Raw genomic sequence first — 23,932 nt, 5'->3', positions numbered from 1 at the left:
TGCGGTGCCTCCATTACTGAGAGAATGGCCCAGAATGGAGTTGAGGAACTGGATCCTATATGGGTCACCTGACCTCCAGACCGACCTTGATGTTCCCTGCTGGTTCTGCCTGAGAAGTATCAGAGGACTGCGTTGAAATCACTTCATGATGATTCTGGACATTTGGGGGTTGAAAAGACCTATGGATTGCTCAAAGATAGGTTTTACTGGCCCTGAATGAAGCCGGAGGTCAAAGGATACTGCAAGTCGTGCATTCGATGCATATGGAGGAAGATGCTGCCTACGCGGGCAGCTCCTTTGTCCCACTTGCAGAGTGTGAGGCCTCTTGACCTGGTGTGTATGGATTTCCTGCCAACAGAGCTAGATGCCAGCAACATGGCGAACGTCTTAGTCATCACGGATCACTACACCAGATATGCGCAAGCTTTCCCTACCGAGGGTCAGAGGGCATCCACAGTGGCCAAAGTGTTATGGGAGAAGTATTTAACTTATTATGGCCTCCCCAGGTGTATACATAGTGATCAGGGATGGGAATTTGAGAGTAGGCTCATCCATGAATTACAGAGCATGCTCGGAGTCGAGAAGTCAAAGACAATTACTTATCACCTTCAGGGTGATCCCCAGCCCGAGAGGTTTAATTGACCTTGCTAGACATGCTTGGAACCTTGGAGGTCAGCAAGAAGAGCGGGTGGAGTCAACATATTGGACATCTGGTCCACTGTTCCAACTGTACCCGAAGTGAAGCTACCGGATACTCGCCATATTATCTGATGTTTGGGTGCGAGGCGAGGTTACCCATTGACCTTTGTTTTGGGACAGACTAGGACGACCTACTACCGAAGACTTATCTGAAGTATGTGTCTGATATGAGAAGGGAGCTGAAAATGGCTTATGAACTAGCTGAGGTCGCGGCTGCCAAGCAAGACCATGGTACGTGTGCTTGCAACACTGTGTGTCCGACAGAGTGATCAGCAGCACTGGGGCTCCACAGGGAACTGTCTTGTCTCTCTTTCTCTTCACCATTTACACCTTGGACTTCAACTACTGCACAGAGTCTTGTCATCTTCAGAAGTTTTCTGATGACTCTGCCATAGTTGGATGCACCAGCAAGGGAGATGAGGCTGAGTATAGGGCTACGGTAGGAAACTTTGTCACATGGTGTAAGCAGAATTATCTGCAGCTTAATGTGAAAAAGACTAAGGAGCTGGTGGTAGACATGAGGAGAGCTAAGGTACCGGTGACCCCTGTTTCCATCCAGGGGGTCAGTGTGGGCATGGTGGAGGATTACAAATACCTGGGGATACGAATTGACAATAAACTGGACTGGTCAAAGAACACTGAGGCTGCCTACAAGAAGGGTCAGAGCCATCTCTATTTCCTGAGGAGACTGAGGTCCTTTAACATCTGCCGGACGATGCTGAGGATGTTCTACGAGTCCGTGGTGGCCAGTGCGATCATGTTTGCTGTTGTGTGCTGGGGCAGCAGACACCAACAGAATCAACAAACTCATTTGTAAGGCCAGTGATGTTGTGGGGATGGAACTGGACTCTCTGACGGTGGTGTCTGAAAAGAGGATGCTGTCCAAGTTGCATGCCATCTTGGACAATGTCTCCCATCCACTACATAATGTACTGGGTGGGCACAGGAGTACATTCAGCCAGAGACTCATTCCACCGAGATGCAACACAGAGCGTCATAGGAAGTCATTCTTGCCTGCGGCCATCAAACTTTACAACTCCTCCCTTGGAGGGTCAGACACCCTGAGCCAATAGGCTGGTCCTGGACTTATTCCTGGCATAATTTACATATTACTATTTAACTATTTATGGTTTTATTACTATTTAATTATTTATGGTGCAACTGTAACGAAAACCATAAGAGGAGGTATGATCAAAAGTTTAGGTTCTCCCAACTCATGCTGGGAAATTGAGTCCTCATAAGGAATTTGAAGCTACCTGGGAAGCATAAATTGGTTGACTGCTGGGCGGCTACGCCCTATGTAGTGGAGAGTCAGACGCCAAACCAGAGGATGGGAGTGGGTCTGTCAAGATTCTCCATCGGAATCACCTTCAGCCTCTGGGACAAGAGGTGCGGGTTGACCTGGTGCCTACACCTAGTAAGAGGACTCTGTGGTGTCGCAGGTCGACTGAAGGACCAACAGCGGGAGAGATTAGACCGGCCCCTGCCCCTGAGTGGGATACTGATTCAGAGGATGAGGAAATTGGGGTGTGGTATATGCTGCCCTTTGCTACCTCCCCACTGATTGAAGAAGAGACTCCCAACCTTCTCCTGTTGAGTCAAGTGAAATCGGGGGGGGGGGGGCGCGGGGGCGGGGTGCTATCTGTGGGCAGCCAGGAGTCCAGCGGGACCCTGCAAGGGATGAAGTGGGGCTCGGCCAAGGGACGGAGGGGTCCGAGTTGAAGCGGGGCACAAGTGATAGGCCTCACCAGGTAGACTAGAAGTATCCCCGATAGTGTTGGAACATGAAGAGTTGATGAGGGGATATGGAGTTCTCAAAGAATCAGGAGACCAGAGGCTGGCCTTTGTACCACTGAGGGAACAGAGTGTGGCCTCTACCACTTTGGGGAGCTATGTCACTGCCTTTCACACATAGAAAAAATAGGTGCAGGAGTAGGCCATTCGGCCCTTCGAGCCTGCACCGCCATTCAATATGATCATGGCTGATCATCCAACTCAGAACCCTGTACCAGCCTTCCCTCCATACTCCCGATCCCTTTAGCCACAAGGGCCATATCTAACTCCCTCTTAAATATAGCCAATGAACTGGCCTCAACTGTTTCCTGTGGCAGAGAATTCCACAGATTCACCACTCTCTGTGTGAAGAAGTTTTTCCTAATCTCAGTCCTAAAAGGCTTCCCCTTTATCCTCAAACTGTGACCCCTCGTTCTGGACTTCCCCAACATTGGGAACAATCTTCCTGCATCTAGCCTGTCCAATCCCTTTAGGATTTTATACGTTTCAATAAGATCCCCCTCAATCTTTTAAATTCCAGACAGTATAACCCTAGTCGATCCAGTCTTCCATCATATGAAAGTCCTGCCATCCCAGGAATCAATCTGGTGAACCTCCTTTGTACTCCCTCTATGGTAAGAATGTATTTCCTCAGATTAGGGGACCAAAACTGCACATAATACTCCAGGTGTGGTCTCACCAAGGCCTTGTACAACTGCAGTAGTACCTCCCTGCGCCTGTACTCGAATCCTCTTGCTATGAATGCCAGCATACCATTCGCCTGCTGTACCTGCATGCCCACTTTCAACGACTGGTGTACAATGACACTTAGGTCTCGTTGCACCTCCCCTTTTCCTAATCGGCCACCATTCAGATAATAATCTGTTTTCCTGTTTTTGCCACCAAAGTGGATAACCTCACATTTATCCACATTAAATTGCACCTGTCATGAATTTGCCCACTCACCTAACCTATCCAAGTCACCCTGCATCCTCTTAGCATCCTCCTCACAACTAACACTGCCGCCCAGCTTCGTGTCATCCGCAAACTTGGAGATGCTGCATTTAATTCCCTCATCTAAGTCATTAATATATATTGTAAACAACTAGGGTCCCAGCACTGAGCCTTGTGGTACCCCACTAGTCACTGCCTGCCATTCTGAAAAGGTCCCGTTTATTCCCACTCTTTGCTTCCTGTCTGCCAACCAATTCTCTATCCACATCAATACCACTACACCCCCAATACCGTGTGCTTTAAGTTTGCACACTAATCTCCTGTGTGGGACCTTGTCAAAAGCCTTTTGAAAATCCAAATATACCACACCTGGGTTGGCCTTGGTGTTTTGCAGGAAGGGTTGACAAATTATCTCAAAGTCATGAGGACATGACTAAACGTGGTGGGGGGGAGAGTCTGACACCCTGGGAAAGGTTTCACTGCTAACGTAATGGTGAGCTTCCAATGTGCACATTAGACTGTTTCATTAAAATGGGCCCTTTTCTTTTTATTTTTCTTTACTAGTCAAATTAAAAATTATAAAGCCAAATCGTTTACTTGCATATGGTGTACTGTTTGTTATTTCGTGGTACTGATTTGTAACAGGGTAATAAATCATGCAGCATCAACACAAACAAGAGGTTTTGCATCTCAGATTTCACATGTTCGATGGGGCCAGAGACCGTCTTCCCCAGACTAATGCCGCCGGTCGAACCTGAGGGTTACATGTATATGTATATCAAATAATTAAGTTAAAATAAGAAGTGCAAAAACAAAAATAAATTTTAAAAAGTAGTGAAGTAGTGTTCATGGGTTCAATGTTCCGAATCGCTGAGTGTGTGCCTTCAGGCTTCTGTACCTCCTTACAGTAACAATGAGAAGAGGGCATGTCCTGGGTGATCAGGGTCTTTAATAATGGATGTTAACTTTCTGAAGCACCGCTTCTTGAAGATGTCTTGGATACTACGGAGGCTAGTAGCAATGATGGAGCTGACTAATTTTACAACTTCCTGCAACTTACTTCAATCCCTTGCAGTAGCCCCTCCCCACAAACCAGACAGTAATGCTCTCCACTGTACATTTGTAAAAGTTTTTGAGTGTTTTAGGTGACAACCAAATCTTCTTAGACTCCAAATGAAACATGCCCACCACCTTGTCTTCTTTATAGTTGCATCGATATGACCAGGTTAGGTTCTCAGAGATATTGACACCCAGGAACTTGAAATTGCTCACTCTCTCCAGTCTATGAGGGTTGGTTCATGTTCCCTCATCCTATCCTTTCTGATGTCCACAATCAGCTCTTTGGTCTTATTAACATCTTCATCAGGGATGATGCCTAGGCATGTTTCGTCCAGTGGTACGTCTGTAGAAGTCATTGTCCATCTCTCCTGATTGGTTAGTCCTCATCCAGTCAGGTTTCTGCTTTCCCACTTTGTTTAAAATTGAATTCCAGTTCTTACTTGGAGAAAGACCTTGTTGTATCATCAGTAAATTTATAGATGGCATTTGACTTATACTTAGCCACACAGTCATGGGTGTAGAGAGAGTAGTGGGCTATGCACACATCCCCGTGGTGCACTAGTATTGACTCTCAGCGAGGTGGAGAAGCTATTCCCAATCCGCACAGACTGTAGTCTTTCAGTTAGGAAGTTGAGGATCTAGGTGCGGTGGGGGGTAGGGGGTGGGTACAGAGGTCCAGGTTCTGTAGCTTTTCAATCAGGACTGCAGGAATGGTTGGTGTTGAACACTGAGCTATAGTCAATAAACAGCATCCTAACATATTTATTTGTATTTTCCAGGTGACCCAAGGGTGCATGGAGAGCCACTGAGATCGCATCTGCCGTAGACCTATTGTGGTGATACGGTCCAGGTCCTTACTCAGTTTGGAGTTAATTCTAACCATGAGCAACCTCTCAAAGGATTTCTTCACTATAGACTTGAGTGCTACTGGACGATATTTGATAAGGTAGCTTATACTGTTCTTCTTGGGCACTGGCATACTTTTTGCCCTTTTGAAGCAGGTGGGAACCTCATAGCAATGAGAGGCTGCAAATGTCTTTGAATACCCCCACCATCTGGTTGGCACAAATTTTCGGAGCCTTACTGGGTTACTCCATCAAGGCCTGCTGCCTTGTAAAGGTTCACCCTCCTGAAATGTTGGCCTCCAAGACAGAGATCACAGGGTCACCAGATGCTGCAGGGATCCTCACAGCTGTAGTTCTATTCTCCTTTCAAACGGAGCATAAAACACATTGAGCTTGACTGGAAGTGAAGCACCATTGCCAATCGTGATGTTGGGTTTTGCTTTGTAGGAAGTAATGGCTTACGAAACCTGCCAGAGTTGGTGTAGAGCCAACATTGCCCCTTACCTCTCTCAGAATTGTTTCTTAGCTCTTGAAATAGCCCTTTGCAAGTCATACCTGAATTAATTCAGTGGCTCGAAATGAACGATTTTCAATCTGTGCTATTAATTTCTGACAGATGTCTCTTAATGCATCCATTCAATTTGTACTTGATCAGAGTTGCTATTTAATAGTTCAGTAATATTGTAAATATATTGGTTGATTAAGCATTCTTGCAGTTGACATAAGGCACTGTGGGTTTTCTGTAAAAGTACTTAAATGGTATACACATCACACCATGAAGTATACACATTTATCTCCTGGCTCCTTGTTTTGATTTCAATTAGTTTTAATGTTTTGAAGATGCAAAACATAACAGTGGTGATTAGAAACTTTTAAATGAACCTGAGACAAATACCTACATGTTGAAGTGCGGCGAGGTGTTCGAGTTTAAAAGAAGAGCAGTGAGAAATGGTTGAGTTAAAAAAAGCACAACTTTTTTTTTCTTTAGAGCAACACATCTTCCTCACAAAAGGATAGGCAACTGAGTAAAAAAAAAGGTTGAAAATGGAAGAATTCTGTGGTTCATAAACAGTGGGTACTGGGTGATAATAGTCATTGAAAAGAGCAGAAATGCTGGCTACATTGGAAAAATTGATCTGATAGATTACACAACAGGTAACTGGATATTGCATATCGAATGGATTGAGCAGTACTATAAAACAAATGGAATAACCAATGAGAAACAAGTGCCAGTTTTGTTGAATGTATTGGATTTAAAGGCATACAGTTTGCTTCAAACTTTAACTGCTCCAACCACACCAACTGAAATTAGCTTTGCTAAGATCATGAAAGCAATGCAGAAACATTTAGAACTGAAACCATTTTTGATTAGAGAATGCTTTAGATTTCATAAGTGGAATCAAAAGGAAGGGGGGTTCATTTCAGCATAAGTGGCTGAATTGAAAAGATTGCCTAAGCATTGTCAATTTGGAAATGGACTTAACGATGCACTGAGAGATCATTTAGTTTGTGGAATCTTACAAGAAAGCACTGGCTCCTAACTGAACCACAACTCACATTTAAAAGAGTAGTTGAAATAGCTGTATTAAAGGAAACAGCAGACAGAGTCGCAACTGACTTGCTGTCAGAGAAAACAAGGTGAGCGTGAACAAAGTTGCAAAGTCTAAACAGAAACTGGCTTGGTTGAAGAAATTCTGTAACCGCTCTGGCAGGGACTAACATACACCAGACCAATCCAGATTGAAAAGTGAATCCTGGCAGGAGGATGGGAACAAGTATGAGTATGAGCTGAGGATGCACCAGCAGGTTTACAAATAAATGATGGGTGTAACACGAATGTAAGGAATAACAAGCCAATGATTAGGTACACATGGAGACAGAGCAAAGAGTTAAATTGTACCACAGAGGCAAAATTCAAAAGGGCAAAGATGCAGGAGTGAAGGTGCTGTATTTTGGTAAGTATAGCATTCAGAATAAGGTGGACAGCCTGGTGGTGCAATTTGAGATTGGTTAGTATGATGTTATGGGCATCATTGAGTCTCAGCTGAAAGAAAGCCATAGTTGGGGGCTGAACATCAAAGGATATTCTTTGTATCGAAAGAACAGACAGGAAGGACTAGGCGGTGGTGTGGCTCTGTTGGTAAAAGATGGGATTACATCTTTAGAAAGATGTGACATAGGGTCAGAGAATGTTGAATCTCTGTGAGTGGAATTAAGAAACAGCAAGAGTAGCCAAGATGTGGGGTTGAGATTGCAAAGGGAGCTGGAAAAGGCATGTAATAAGGATAATGTCATAATTGTATTGGGCGACTTCAATATGCAAGGGGATTGGGAAAATCAGGTTGGTGTTGGATCACAAGACAGGGAATTTGTTGAATACCTATGGCTTTTTAGAGCAGCTTGTACTGGAGCCTACTTATGGAAAGCCTTAGATTTGGTGTTGTGTAATAACCCAGATCTTATTAGGGAGCTTAACGTAAAGTAATCCTTAGGAGGCAGTGATCATAATATGATTGAATTCATACTGAAATTTGAGAGGGAGAAGTATAAGTCACATGTATCAGTATTGCAATGGAATAAAGGGAATTACAGAGGCATGAGAGAGGAGCTTGCCCAGGTGGATTGGAGGAGGATACTAGTAGAGATGGTGGCAATGCAGAGATGGCTGAGGTTTCTGGGACTAGCTTACAAGGTGCAGGATAGATAGGTCCCGCAGAAGAAGTTGTTCTCAAGTGGCAGGGCTAGGCAACCGTGGCTGACAAGGGATGTTAAGGACTGCATAAAAGCCAAGGTCCCAGAGGACTGAAAGATTGCAAATGTCACTCCACTCCTTAAGGAGTGAGGAAGGCAAAGGAAAGGAAATTACAGGTCAGTTAGCCTAACCTCAGTGATTGGAAGTGTTGGAATCTATCATGAAGGATGAGATTTCGGGGTACTTGGAGACTAATGATAAAACAAGTCAAAGTCAGCATGGTTTCTGTCAAGGGAAATCTTGCCTGACATATCTGTTAGAGTTCGTCCAGGAAGTAACAAGCAGATGGACAAAGGAGAGGCAGTGGATGTCATTTACTTGGATTTTCAGAAGGCATTTGATAAGGTGCCACACATTAGGCTGTTTAACAAGATGAAATCCTATGGCATTACAGGAAAGATACTGTCATTGATAGGGGAAAGGCTGACAGGAAGGAGGCAATGAGTGGGAATAATGGGGGCCTTTTTTGGTCGGCTGCCAGTGACAAGTGGGGCTCCTCAGGGGTCAGTATTGGGATTGCTACTTTTCACATTGTTTATCAGTGATTTGAATAATGGAATTGATGGCTTTGTGGCAAAGTTTGTGGATGATATGAAGAAAGGTGGAGGGGTAGGTAGTGCTGAGGAAGCAGCTGGACTTGGACAAATTGGAAGAATGGGCAAAAAAGTGGCAGATGGAATACAATGTTGGGAAATGTACGAAAACACATTTTGCTAAAAGGAACAATAGTGAGGACTATTATCTAAATGGGGAGAAGGTTCAAACATCAGAGGTGCAGAGGGACTTAGGAGTCATCATTGAAGACTCCTAGAAGGTTAATTTACAGGTTGAATCCGTGGTATAGAAGACAAATGCAATGTTGGCATTTATTTCAAGGGTAATAGAATATAAAAGCAAGGAGGTAATGCTGAGCAACACACACAAAATGCTGGAGGAACTCTGCAGACCAGCAAGCATCTATGGAAAAAAGTGCAGTCAATGTTTAGGGTCGAAACCCTTCGGTAGCCCGAAACATTGACTGTATTTTTTTTCCATAGATACTGCCTGACCTGCTGAGTTCCTCCAGCATTTTGTGTGCGTTGTTCAGATTTCCAGCATCTGCCATTTTTCTCTTGTTTGAGAGAACCTAAGGCTTTCTGAGACACTTGTCTGTCCACACTGGGGGTATTGTCAACAGTTTTGGGTCCCATATCTCATAAAGGAGATGTTGTCATTGGAGAGAATCCAGAGGAGGTTCATGAGGATGATTTCAGGAATGAGCAGTTAACATATGAGGAGCGTTTGGCAACTTTGGGCCTGTAGTCACTGGAATTTAGAAGAATGAAGGGGGACCTCATTAAAATCTACTGCATGTTGAAAGGACTAGATAGGGTGGATGTGGAGAGGATGTTTCCTCAGGGGAGATGTCCAGAACAGAGGGCCCAGCCTCAGAATTGAGGGTAACCCTCAATTTGCAGGGGTAAGGAGGAAATTTTTATACAGAGGGTAGTGAATCTGTGGATTGCTCTGCCATAGACTGGACTGGAAGCCAAGTCTATATTTAAGGCGGAATTTGTTGACAGCTTCCTGATTGGTCAGGGCATCAAAGGATATGGCGAGAAGGCAGGTGTATGGGGTTGAGTGGGATCTGGGATCAGCCATGATGTAATGGCAGAGCAGATTCAATGGGCTGAATGGCCTAATTCCACTCCTATGTCTTATGGTCTAAAATGAAACAAAGTAGGACGCATGCAAAAATTATGTTGTGTAGACTAGTGGTCCCCAACCACCGGGCTGTGGATCGGTACCGGGCTGCAAAGCATGTGCAACCGGGCCGCGAGCCGTGAGGAAATGATATGATTCAGCTGCACCTTTCCTCATTCCCTGACATGCCCACTATCGAACTTTAATGCACGCGAGGTCAACAGTGACCCAAGATGTGCAAAGGAATGTGTCTGTGACCTATTTGCGAATGTTTCCGGTGAATCTTCCATGTCAGCGCGGGAAAAAGATCAACTCCTCCAGCTTGCAAATGATGGCGAGCTAAAAAGTATGTTTGACATAATATCTCTGCCAGCATTCCAGATCAAAGTCAAGGCTGAATATCCTAAGATAGCCACGAAAGCACTGAAAATGTTGCTTCCACTTCCAACATCATATCGCTGCGAAGCGGAGTTTTCTGCGATAAATGCAATGAAAACTAAATTGCGGAATAGACTGGACATAAGGAACCCCCTTTGAGTATCTGTCTCCCATCACCCCTCGATGGGACCGTCTTGTTGCAGGAAAACAAGCCCAGGGCTCCCACTGATTCAGCGATATTGGTGTGTTGCAATGATTTTATATGTTCATGTGAGGAAAGTATGCGCTGTGTGTTTAATATCCAAACATTTCTTAAAATGTTATGATGCTATTGACTTATAAGTGACTTATAATTCAGTTGTCCCCAACGTCTGGGCTGCGAAGAATGCAGAGGTACAGCGGTGGCCGGAACGCACCCAGCACACCTTTAAGAACAAAAGCAGAAATAAACAAACTAATTAATTAGGTGCCACCCATCAGGTAAATGTCGGTCCAGATCAGAGGCGATTGCGTTCCGGCCACCGCTGTACCGCTGCATTCTTCATGGCAATGTATCGGTCCAAGGCCCGGAGGTTTGGGACCACTGTTATAATTGACTTATCACTATATTCATGGGAGGAAAATATGCGCTGTGTGTTTAATATTAAATTCATTAGATAAACCCCTTTAGAAACAAAATTGAGTGTATTAGCCATTTATAAGTGACTTATAGTTGACTTGTCACCTATATTCCCATCATGATTAACACACCCCCACCCCCACCCCGGTCGGCCAGTCCGCAAGAATGTTGTCAATATTAAACTGGTCTGCGGTGCAAAAAAGGTTGGGGATGCCTGGTGTAGACAAAGATAAATCGACTGTACAGAGAAGAGAAAACTAAAAAAGTCAAGTTGCAGTTTCAAAAGGAGCACTAATCTGCATTCCATTGATGAAAAATAAGGTAATGATGAAAATGATACAGGACTGAGTTCCTTGAGATTTACAGCGTGAAAATTAACACGAAACAAGCAATATTGCTTACACGAGAAGTGAATGGCAAATTCATTAAAATGGAATTGGATATTGGCTCAGCTGTTTTAGTCATTCCACAAAATTAGTTTGAATGGCATTTTAAGGGCAATAAATGGAAGCCTGCAGGTATCTAAATAAGAACTTATACTGAAGAAAAGGTAACTCCTGTAGAATGGCATTTGTAACAGTGAAATACAATGAGTCACATTGAGCTTGTACGTGGTAAAAATAGGAGGGCCAGCATTGTGGACTGTGATTGGCCAACTCAGCTACAACTTGGTTGGAGATCTATCCACCATTTGCATGTCATATCCCCTGCAAAGTCAACTGAAAGCAAATTAAGAGAGGTACTTTATGATGCCAAAGTTGTCTCCATGCTCTACAGAATGAACTGTTGCCCAACAGGGGGAAGCAGGTGTTGGTTCCAACTTCTGTGCCTTTGTTTGGAAAGTGTATTGGACCAAGGAAGGACCATGCTGCTCAGAGGAAGCGTAGAAGTGACGAAAGCAGTAGTCAGGCTACAATAATTTTTGTTGGCAACATATCTGAGAAAGCTTCTGATATGTTAATCGTTAGCTCGTTCCTGTTTCTGTGGGTCTGTTTCTCAATCTCTTGGCATCCTCCATTGGTACTTTTGTAATCAGCACATTTTCATTTCTATACATATCTCTTTCAACATCTTTTTACTATTTTCATTTTAATTAACCTTCTATTATTTGGCATGTATTGAAATGGGAAACCATGGAGTATCAATCAGTTACAGCTGAATGAAGAAAAGAAGTAACAAAAGTAGATGGGGGTGAATTGGGTGACTTTCAATTCTCCTAGATGATCATTGTATTCATTTCACTTAGTCAAAGATCACAATGAAAAAGACAGCTATCAAATCCTCCTAATTCATTAATTAAAAATATTCTTAACAAGCCTTCCCCTATTATAGTGTTCAGTTATTTTTCAAATGATACTAAGGAACTCACTTTCTAAACTGTCTTAAAATTACCTATGCATAATTAGATTCAGTGTGCTCTTGTTCCCTTTCTAATCTCTGCTAAAGTAATGATTCCAGTCTCAGGATTTTACGTCCATAACCAATTTCTCCATCTCCATGAAGCAAAACTATTTATTTAGAATCCAACACATCATTGTGAAATACTGTATATTTCTCAGCATGTATTGAAGAGTTTTAAATACTTCAGCAGTCTTTTATGAGCCTTGGCAACAGAATATTTACCACATAGCTGTGGTCAGAATATTCCTTCAACCCGTTAACTTAATACTAAGTTTATATACAAATCAATACTGTCTTGGTAGAATCACATTTTTTTGAATGAAACTCTTGAATCTGGAGATAACATAAATATAATCAATACATACCATTACAACCTATAAAGTATACATTCAGTGACCACTTTATTAGGTGCACCTGTACCCTAGCTTATTAATGCAAACACCTAATTAACCAATCTCTATGCATAAAAACATAAGGACATAGTTAAGAGGCTCAGGTGTTGTTCAGACCAAACATCAGAATGGGGGAGAAATATGACCTAAGATGATTGGAATGATCGTTGGTGCCAGATGGGATGGTTTGAGTATCTCAGCAACTTCTAATCCTCTAGGATTTTCACGTACAACAGTTTATAGACAATGGTGCCAAAACAAAAAAAAAATCAAGTGAGTGGCATTCTGGAGGCAAAAAAGCCTTGTTAATGAGAGAGGTCAGTGGAGAATGGCCAGACTAGTTCAAGCTGACAGGAAGGTGACAGTAACTGAAATAACCATGTGTTACAACAGTGGTGTATGGAAGAGCATCTCTGAATGTACAACATGTCAAACCTTGAAGCGGAAGGGCTACAGCAGTGGAAGGCCACAAACATACAGTCAGTGGTCACTTTATTAGACATAAGAATGTACAGAAATCTACTATATACCCTCTGTAATTTAACAATATCCATGGCAGCATGTGCAAATTTTTACATAAGGAGTTAAAAATTAAAACGTAATGGTTTCTTCAAGACCTCTTCACATACAGTCACTGAAATCTCTACAAGAGATTGTTTGAGCTCAGAGAGCAATTATTCATATGATACAACCCTTAAAGCAGATAGCAATTATCTGTTCATAGCCAATATTATATATATGATGCTGCTTTCTCATTTTGTGTTGAATTTGTTGATTCTCCAGGTACTGCTGGAATACAATCCACCTCTGTACCTCATAATGCACTCTCATTTCCAGTCTTATTTGAAACATTTTATGTTGAGTACTCGTGAACAGTAGGCTGATTCCCCCACTTTAGGAAACATCCTATCCACATCCACACTACCTAGGCCTGTCAATATTTGATAGGTTTCAATGAGATCCCCCCTCCCATTCTTCTAAACTCCCGCGAGTAAGGGCACAGAGCCATCAAATGCTCCTCAAACTTAAAACTCTTCATCCCCAGAAACATTCTCCCGAAGCTCCACTGGACCTTCTCCAATGCCAACACATCTTTTCTTAGATGAGGGGCTCAAAATTGCTCCCAAAACTCCAAGTGCAGTCTGACCAATGCCTAATAAAGCCTCATCCTTACATCCTTGCTCTTATATTCTAGTCCTCTTAAAATGAATCTTGACATTGCATTTGTCTTTCACATCACCGACTCAGGCTGAAAGTTAACCTTTAGGGAATCCTGCCCGAGTTCTCTCAATTCCCCTTGCACTTCAAACTTAGGAAGAATAAACATGAGAACATCTGTAGTTGCTGGAAATCCAAAGCAACACACACAAAATGCTGGAGGAACTTAGCAGGCCAGGCAGCATCCATGGAAAAGAGTAAACAGTCAATGTTTCAGGATGAGACCCTTCATCAGGACCCCACTCCACTGCAAAGTCTCTTCCAGGGATGCCTACCCTGAAGAAGTTTAAATCTTCCCTTTGACGGGAGTTCAGTGAAACTCTCTCTCACTTTTTTATTGTTTACACAATTCCATGAATGCTGCTTGACCTGCTGAGGTCTTCCAGCATCTGCAGATTTTCTCATGTTTAGAAAATAGGTTATGCCTTTATTCTTTCTACCAATGTGCATGACCGTACACTTCACTACATTATATTCCACTGCACTTCTTTGCCCATTCTCCCAAGTCATTCTTCTATGTTATTCTGCAGACTCCCTGCTTCCTTAGCACTACGTGCCTCTCCACTTATCTTTGTATCATCTGTAAATTTGGACACAAAGCCATCAATTCCATCAGCCAAATCATTGACATATAACGTGAAAAGAAGACATCCTAAAACAGACCCCTGTGGAACACCACTAGCCACCAGCAGTCAACCAGAAAAGATCCTCTTTATTCACACTTTTACCTCCTGCCAGTCAGCCACTCTTATGTCCATGCTAGAATCTGTCCAGTAATGCCATGGGCTCTTATCTTGTTAAGCAGCCTCACGTGCAGCACCTTGTCAAAGGCCTTCTGTAAATCCAAGTAAACAGCATGTACTGACTCTCTTTTTGTTTATCCTGCTTGTTATTTACTGAAAAAATTCCAACAGATTTGTCAGGCAAGATTTTCCCTTAAAGAAACCATGATGACTTTGGCCTATTTTATCATGTACCTCCAAATTACCTGAAACCTCAACCTTAATTATCGACTCCAACATCTTCCCAACCACTGAAGTCATGTTAACTGGCCTGTCATATCCTTTCTTCTGCTTCCCTTTCTGAAAGAGTACAGTGACATTTGCAATTTTCCAGTCCTGCGTGAACATTCCAGAATTCAGTGTTTCCTGAAAGATCATTACTAATGCCTCTACAATCTCTTCAGCTACCTCTTTCAGAACCCTGGGTGTAGTCCATCTGGTCCACGTAACTTATCTACCTTTAAGCCTTTCAGCTTCTCAAGCACCTTCTCCTCAGTAAAGGCAACTACACTCACTTCTGCCACCTGACACTCTTCTGGCACACTGCCCATGCCTTCCACAGTGAAGAATCAAAATACCTAATCCTATTATTGGATAGCTTACCTTCATATTTCATCTTTTCTCTCCTAATGTTTTTAGTTCCCTTCTATTGGGTTTTAAAAGCTTCTCAATGCTCTAACTTCCCACTAATTTTTACTATACATGTCTTCTATTTTCCTCTTATGCTGTCATTAACCTCCCTCGTCACTCACAGTTGCCTCATCCTCTCTTTAGAATACACCTTCAGCCTGTGGTGTATTTATCCTGTGCCAGGCATGTTGCCTCCAGAAACACCAGCCACTGATGTTCTGCCATCATCCGTGCTAGTGTCCCCTTTCAATCAACTTGGGCCATTACCTCTCTCGCGCCTCTGAAGTTCCCTTTTCTGCACTTCAATCTTCTCCCTCTCAAACTGCAGAGTGAATTCTATCATATTATGATCATTGCCTCCTAAGGGTTCCTTCCCTTTAAGCTCCCTAATGAAAACTGGTTCATTACAAAACACCCAATCCAGAATTGTGTTTTGCTGAGTGGGCTCAAGCACAAGCTGCTCTAAAAAAGCCATCTTGTTGGCATTCTACAAATTCTCCAGGTCATACCTGCCCCAGCAGAGATCCCAATGATACAGAAATCTGAAACCCTGTCCCCTGCACCAGTTCCTCAGTCACTCATTCATCTGTACTATCATCCTATTCCTACCCTCACTAGCACATGACACTGAGAGTGATCCAGAGATTACTACCTTGGATGTCCTACTCTTCAACCTCTTCCCTAATTCACTATACTCACTGCACAGGACACCCTCCCCTTTTCTCCCTATGATGTTGGTGCAATGGTGGAACACAACCGTTGGCTGCTCACACTCTGTCTTGGCAACCGCTCTGAGGCATCCGTGACCCTAGCACCTGGGGGGGGGCAACATACCAACTCTTTTGTGGCCACAGAATCTCCTCTCTGTACCCTTGACTATCGAGTTTCCTATCACTGTCACTTTACGTGACTTTACTCTTCCCTGCTGAGCCAGAGCCAATCACCGTGCCACTGACTTGGCTGCTGTTTCTGTGCCCTGATAGGTCATCCCCTCCCCACCCCCAGAGGTATACTTTTTGCTGAGGGGAATGGCCACAGGGGAACTGTAAACTATCTGCTTACTCCCCTTACTTCTCCTGGTGCTCACCCATTTACTATCTGAAGCCTGTGCTCTAGTGATCAATGTCTTTTCAATTTTAAAAAGATAATTTCTAGATTTACATCTTTTAGTTTTCCCAATGTCCAATTTCCTTATTTCTGACCAACTGGGAAGTGTGGAGTCTCACATGCAGGTAAGTCTCCTTCTCCCTGTGGCTATGTTGTGAAGTTTTCTCTGTTTTAGTTGCCTCCGTCACTGTCACCTCCACCACCTCTGCCATCTTCCCTTCAAAACTGGTTTAGAAAAGAGTTATCCATTCATCCATATTTTGTCAAGAGTAAACCTTGTTGTGGCAAGCGACAACAGGAATTCTGCAGATGCTGGAAATTCAAGCAACACACATAAAAGTTGCTGGTGAACGCAGCAGGCCAGGCAGCATCTCTAGGAAGAGGTGCAGTCAACGGTTCAGGCCGAGACCCTTCGTCAGTGGCAAGTGACATTACTTCATATTTGTGGTGGTGTATCACCATATCAGTGACATACCATTTAGACTGAGATTGTAAAGACTGGAAGAAAATATAAACATCTGAATTCAAATCCTATCCTTGTAGCTCTGGAAATTGGTTTGTCACAAATATCCATTTGTATCATTAGTGCCATTCAAGAAAATAGCCTGCTCTTACCTGCTGAACTTGATGTGACCAGTCCCACGTGGTTAACTCCAAATTAACACAGCAAGCTACTCATTTATAGCTCATGAATGGACATAGGCACTGAATTTGATGTGGCAAAGTAATTCCCTGCCTAAGCAACCTCGTAAAGTCCTCTTCACAAACATTGAAGTCTGTTGTTGCACAAAGAAAGATGTAGTTTTTGGAGATGCGTCCTCCCAATCACAAGACATTACTGCAGAAACTCCTGAGAGCACTGCCCTCAGCGCAAACATGTTCAGCTGTTTCACCAACGATGTTTTTCCTGATAAAGCCAGAAGTGATAACATCCACTTGTACATTACTCCTTGATATAGGTTAATGACTTCAAACAGCAAAAGAGAAGTGGTGGGCATTTGTGTTAGATGTAACTTGTGGGAGTACCGAGAAGGAAGGAGAGGGGATTGGAACCTATGGGATTGCTTTTCTAGGAGCCAGCATAGTGATGGACTAAATATTTTTCTGTCAGTGGAATTATAAATTAACTCAATATTACTATAGCCATAGCATGTTATTTTTCATACCAGCCTGAGGGTTAGTAACTATTGCTTTAGGAAATTGTATTCTGTAATCCTGAGCAACAGTGTCTTTACTGTACAGATGCTCTTTTTTTGCTATTTCCTTTATATTCATAATGTCCAAACCTTCCGCAAGGTTTCTCCCATGATTTCCCCTTCCAATTTCTCCAATGTTACAATATTGTGATACCATTTTATAAACCATGGTTGGTCCTCAAATCATAAAATCTCTGACAAAATAATTTCATGCAACAACACACACAAAATGCTGGAGAAACTCAGATCAGGCAAGAATGAAGGAGGGAAATGAATAGTTGATGATTTTGGCCAAGATCCTTTAGCTGGACAAATAATGAAGGGTCTCAGATGAAGGGTCTTCATTCCCCTCCATAGATGCTGCCCTGCTGAGTTCCTTTAGCATTTTGTGTGCATTTCTCTGTATTTCAAGCATTTGCAGTTTCTCTTGTGTCTCCAAAGTAATTTCATGTTTTCATTCTGACCTTTGTCTTTGCCTCAATATGTTTGTCGACAACGTGTGTTCATAGACTTGCTGTTAAACGGCTCTAACTATCTCTGCTGCTGTGACATGAAATTTATTTTCAACCAGCAATAAAGTATAAAATTTGTTTTAATGCTCATAAAGACTTCTTTATAGGGTAGTCTTGATAAGACTTCTGCTTCGGTATTTTGCTTGGTTGTTCTATTAGTCATGTCACAGTTGCACTGAAACATAGATATGTCTCACTTGCTTCTTTGATGTTACCCCATGGGAATAGCTGACTTCAGAAACAAAGTGACCGGCAGTGACTTGAGGTATATAACTAATCCCTTAAATGGACATTCCCTCTTCTCCCCTCTCCCATCAGGCAGAAGATACAAAAACCTGAAAGCACGTACTACCAGACCCAAGGACAGATTCTATCAGACTCTTAAATAGACATCTTGTACAATAATAGTAGCCTCACAATCTACCTCATTATGGTCTTGCACTTCATTGTTTATCTGCACTGCACTCTTTTGGTAGCTTTTACACTTTATTCTGCATTGTTATTGTTTTACCTTACAATGCAGTGTGTAATGAGTTGATCTGTATAAGCAGTATGCAAGGCAAGCTTTGCACTGTATCATGTGACAATAATAAACCAACACCATCACTAATAATATAATTAGTCTTCCCATCAAAAATAATGATGAATCCCTTACATTATCTTGTTTATTCTTGTCTGGAATATTTTAAGTAATGATTTTACCTCATGGTAATTCAGTTACTTTAATTTTGAAATTTGTGTTTTTCTCGTTATAACTACTAGTCCCAAATGTGATTTATAAATATATATTCCTTACATTATTCATTCACCTCAATGTTATGCACACTTTTTTATTACAGTTGTTTTCTTTTCATTCAGACATGGTTTGAATGGAACTGCAGAAGTGTGAAGAGCTCTGTTTTACTTTGTAAATAGAAAATGTGACCTTGATTCCTACATTTAAAACATCTGGCAGCACCAAACTGACATACTTAAGCTGAGTGTTTCCCGTAGCAACAGTAGCAGGGTTTCCTGCCGTACCCAGCCTTCATGCTGCTCTCACTCACATGACCCAGACACAATTTCAGAATTCCCTCCCACCAGTGCTCCTGCTGTTGGTTCACTACTTCTTTAATACAGATGTCTGTTTCCTTCACATTTTAAAGGTAATTTCAACACATGTAGTTAATGTGCATACCTGTTCAAATGTTAAGTAACTTGCAATGGAAGTTATGAACAATTCCTGCAAACTATGGACTCACTTTCACTGACTTGTCATCTCATGTTCTCAATAGAGAGATAGATACTTTATTGATCCCAAAGGAAATTACAGTGTCACAGTAGCATTACAAGTACACAGATATTTATTATTATTGTTTCTGTTTTCTCTTTCTGTATTTGCATAGTTTGTTGTCTTTTGCACATTTGTTATTTCACTGTCCTATTGGGTGTGGTCTTTCATTGACTCTATTGTGTTTCTTGTATTTACTGCGAAAGCCCACAAGAAAATGAATCTCAGGGTTGTATATGGTGACATATATGTACTTTGATAATAAATTTACTTTGAATTTTGAACATATCAATTTATATCTTAGTGCACAATCCAAAACATGCAGAAGTTGATGTAACTGATTTTTCAGATCAACGATATACAGTGCCTTGAAAAAGGATCCTGCCCTCAACCCAGTGTTCACTTAAATCTGTATTACAACCAGGGATATTGATCAATTGAGAATTTTTATTTGTGAATCAATTTCCCGTTTTTTTTCCACAGTAGACCTCCCCACAAAAAAACAGGGAAAATTTTAAAGCATGAAAAACTAAAAATTTAAAAACAGAGAAGTCAGCAGTTTGAAAGTATTCATCCACCTTTGCTCAGTACCGCTCCACAACTAACTTGGTACAGCTTGAGCAATTTTGTAAGGAGAAATGGATAAATCTTGCTCCAGCACATTGTGCAAAGCTAGTAGACTGATCCAAAAAGACTTTTAAAGATAGCTGTGAGAGGTGGTTCAACTATGCACTGAGCCAAGGGGTGGTGAATATTTCTGATTCTCTGCTGATCTCTGGTTATGTGTTCAAACTGTATAGCTTTTCATTATCTCCAATAGCACTGGCTTAAAGCCATTTTAGAATTTCTCTTTATAATTGGACATCAGTTGTCTGAGAGGATGCAAGAAAGTTTACCAAAGCCTCACATGCATCTGGCCACACTTCAACTAAAAAATTCACTGTCTTATGCTCACATTGATGGCATACCAAGTATCTTTGCTCACTGTTAAAATAATGCTATCCACCCAAGAAAACATTTCTGTCCTTTTAAAGTACTAATTGAGCAGCACCTGTACCTTGTTATAGCCAGTGTCATTTCTAATACAGTTAGTTTATGACTCATCTTCTATTTTGTATGCCTAACACCCTGACAGTTGTTTAGTTTGACTGTTTATCCATGCTTAATTCTGCATCTGCTGCCTTTATTTTCTTCTATTAAGCTCAAGTCTATACTTTAGATCTGTTGCAATGAACTGTAAGCTTATTAACAGGCACAACCTTCTTATGTAGTCATGTACTCTTTTATAAACCTCAGTCACTTCTTTCCTTTTAATGATCATCAACATTATGAAGAATGCTGTTTGGGTTCTTGAATTTAAACAATGCCCACTGACAGAACTGCAAACTTGCACATAAGGAGCTGAATGTGTGTGTGGTTTATTCTACATTTTACAAAATGACGTTGCAACACAAAGATCAGTAAATATCATGAACTAACTATCCTGATCCAACCATGTAGATGCTATGGCAAAGAAAGCATATCAGCATCTACTTCTTCAGGGAGCTACATAAATCTGGCATGGCCCCACTGACCTCCACCATTTTTTACAGGTGCACCACAGAAACATCCTATCTGGCTGCATTGCAGCTCGTTATGGCAACTGCTCTGCCTGAGACTGCAAGGAACTGCAGAGAGTTCAGGACACAGCTCAGCACATCATGAAAAACAACCTTTCCTCCATGGATTCTGTCTACACTTCTCATTGGTTCAGTAAAGCAGCTGATATAATCAAAGACCCTTTCCAGCTCATGCATTCTCTTCTCATCAGGCAGAAGATACAAAGGTCTGAAAATATGTACACCAGGTTCAAGGACAAATTCTATCTTGCTGTTAGAATTGAACAGACCTCTTATACAATAAGATGGACTCTTGGCCTCACAATCTGATTGGTCATGGCCTTGGACAATATTGCTTGCCTGTGCTGCACTTTCTCTGTAACTGTAACATATAAAAAACATCATTGTTCTTTCCTTCTATTGCCGTAAGGTACTGACGTGAAATGCTCTGTATGGATAGTATGCACAACAGTTCACCGTACCTTGTGAAAATAATAATCCAATTTACCAACTTAGTCATATGACATAATCTTGAAAGAAGTAAAATCTTTAAAGAAACAACAGTTTTTCAGGATCAATATTAAATATTCTATATATTACAAATATTCTTAAATAGAGATTGTGAGGTTCAGACAAGAATTTGAAAGCACCATGCTTTCTTAATCATGCTTATATTCACATCTGAAACTTCCCTGACTTAAGTTTGTTCGATTAAGTATTCTTAACAGGATATGTCATTGCTTAGGAATGGAATATTTTTCCAGATTTGCATTGGAGTTCAATACCAAGATTACCAATTTATTTTAGGGACAGATTGCAGCTTAGCAAGCTGTCGTAACAAATTTTTGTAGAACATTATATGCTAAACCAGTATATTATTATCATATATTGAAATAACTTTTTCAATCATTTTCTGTCATTTGTCCATTATGTAATTATCAGTATCATACTGTAGCTAATTATACCCATTTACGTCCATAGATTTCATCTAAATTTTATTTTGATTTTAATATCTTCATTTTGTGAATGACAAAGATGAATTTATTGCTCATATTTATGCCACACAGACTAAAACTCCCAAATTACCTTCTGGTAAGGGTTTGGTATTTGACTAACCTATTAGTCAAACATCATTTATGCATTTAAAAATGGCAACCAGAATTTCACATTATGTAAAAATCCCTATTGCTATAGAGTCTGAATCATGCTGCACTGAGATGAGCCTTTATAATTATCCTGTCACCAGTATAGTTCACATATACTTTAAACTTTATTTGAAATGAAAATGCAATATATCCATAAAAATAAACTGGAATGGAAAGCGTGTGCACGTAGGCACAGCTGTGATGTCTTTTATGTTTGAATATCCTACCTAACCTCACTATATATGTAAGAACGTACTAGATATCTCACCAAACATAAATAACTAAAGATACAGCAGTGTGCACAGCAGCCAATGACCAACTGTTTGAGCAAGAGGTAACTTATAAATTACACTCCCTCAATATTCCCACATTCTTATTTTTATTATGGATTATCTGATAGTGATCTAAAACCGAATCTCAGTATATTTCTCCTAGCTCTTTTTTTCCCATTTCCATGAAAACAGTGTGTTTCAAAACACCATTAAGTGAGATATTTCATGTGGTATCTACTGGGTACTGAACAAGGAGCTTGATGATTTAATGGGCTAGAAGTGGTATAGTGAATTAAAATACATGGAGTACCTGCACCAGTCTCATCGGTGGCTGTTGGGGAGGGAGTGAATAGGAAGCCATTGTGCATGCAAGTGCCAGAATTTAAGGGCCTTTTGAAAATATTTTATCATAATACTCAGTCTGAATTCATGCAAAATGTTTCTTTTATTTTGCATAGGAGGCTAATTTATACTGTTTACAGCACAATTAATAATGATGGCCTGCTGGGGCCTCAAAGCACTGTAGCATGGAGAGGATGCTCAACATATTTTGAAGTAGTGATGTACTATAGATAATGCTCTGTTTTATTCAGTTAATTGGTGCTGCAATTGAAACATTCCTTCTTTTATAACAGTTTTAAATTCAGCCTCCATTATTGTTTGATAGATTTATTTTATGTTTAAAAGCATTCTTGTAAATATGTGCAAAGAATGCAGAATAGGTAAACAGACTGATAGATACTTCAATAAAATCAACAGAAATAAATTCCACATAAACATTTGCATTTCAAGAAGAGGATATTCTCAAAGAAATTAGAACTGAAGATTGATTTGTCATTTTGGAATCTCTCTGTCATTGTTGTTTGTTGTTTTGAACATGTAGTCTTGAATAAATAATCTTTATCCTGAACCTTGTGCTCTCATTTGTGTATTAATGATTTATCAACACCAGTCAATCTATTTTCAATCATTATCGCCTCCATTGTTTTCATTTACAGTTTCACTTGCATATATTATGGATGATAAGAAGCATAAATAGAGTGGGCATTCAGTGCCTTTTTCCCAGGGCAGAAATGGCTAACATGAGATGGCGTAATTTTAAAGTGATCGGAGGAAATGACAGAGGTAAGTTCATTATGCAGAGAGATAAGTTCATTATGCATGGAATGTACTGCTGGAGATGGTGGTAGAGGTAGACACACTGGGGACATCTGAGAGGTTTTTAGATTGGCACATGGATGAAAGACAAATGAAAGGCTATGTGAGAGGGAAGGATTAGATTGATCTTAGAGTAGGTTAAAAAGTTATGCCGAAAGGTCTGTACTGTGCAGAAATGTTCTATATCCTATGTTCCTAAGGTAGTATCCAAGACATCTTCAGGGAGTGGCGCCTCAAAAAGGTTGCATCCATCATTAAGGACCCCCACCACCCAGGACATACCTTCTTCTCATTGTTACTGTCAGGAGGAAGGTACAGAAGCCTGAAGGCACACACTCTGCGATTCAGGAACAGCTTCTTCCCCTCTGCCATCTGATTTCTAAATGGACATTGAACCCATGAACACTACCTCACTATATTTTTTTTGAATTTCTGTTTTTGTGTGACTTATTTTAACTATTTAATACACATACATATGCTTACTTTAAT

At 41.2% G+C, this 23,932-nt stretch overlaps 1 protein-coding gene across 7 annotated transcripts in view; it reads left to right on the top strand.

The window, feature by feature from the left end:
- lepr (leptin receptor) overlaps window positions 1-23,167 on the top strand; it is a 236,324-nt gene extending 213,157 nt beyond the window's left edge. For all 7 annotated transcript variants that reach the window (XR_011888024.1, XR_011888022.1, XR_011888018.1 and 4 more), the window contains 2 exons: window positions 5,265-5,431; window positions 20,863-23,167. The gene's annotated coding sequence lies outside the window, so the exon portion shown is untranslated. The remainder of the gene's footprint in view (window positions 1-5,264; window positions 5,432-20,862) is intronic.
- Window positions 23,168-23,932: the final 765 nt, after the last annotated feature.

Source organism: Mobula birostris, chromosome 12 (genome assembly GCF_030028105.1).
Source record: "Mobula birostris isolate sMobBir1 chromosome 12, sMobBir1.hap1, whole genome shotgun sequence".
Lineage (NCBI taxonomy): Eukaryota > Metazoa > Chordata > Chondrichthyes > Myliobatiformes > Myliobatidae > Mobula > Mobula birostris.
Note: the sequence above shows the minus strand (reverse complement) of the source record. Positions and strands in the feature narration are given on the sequence as shown.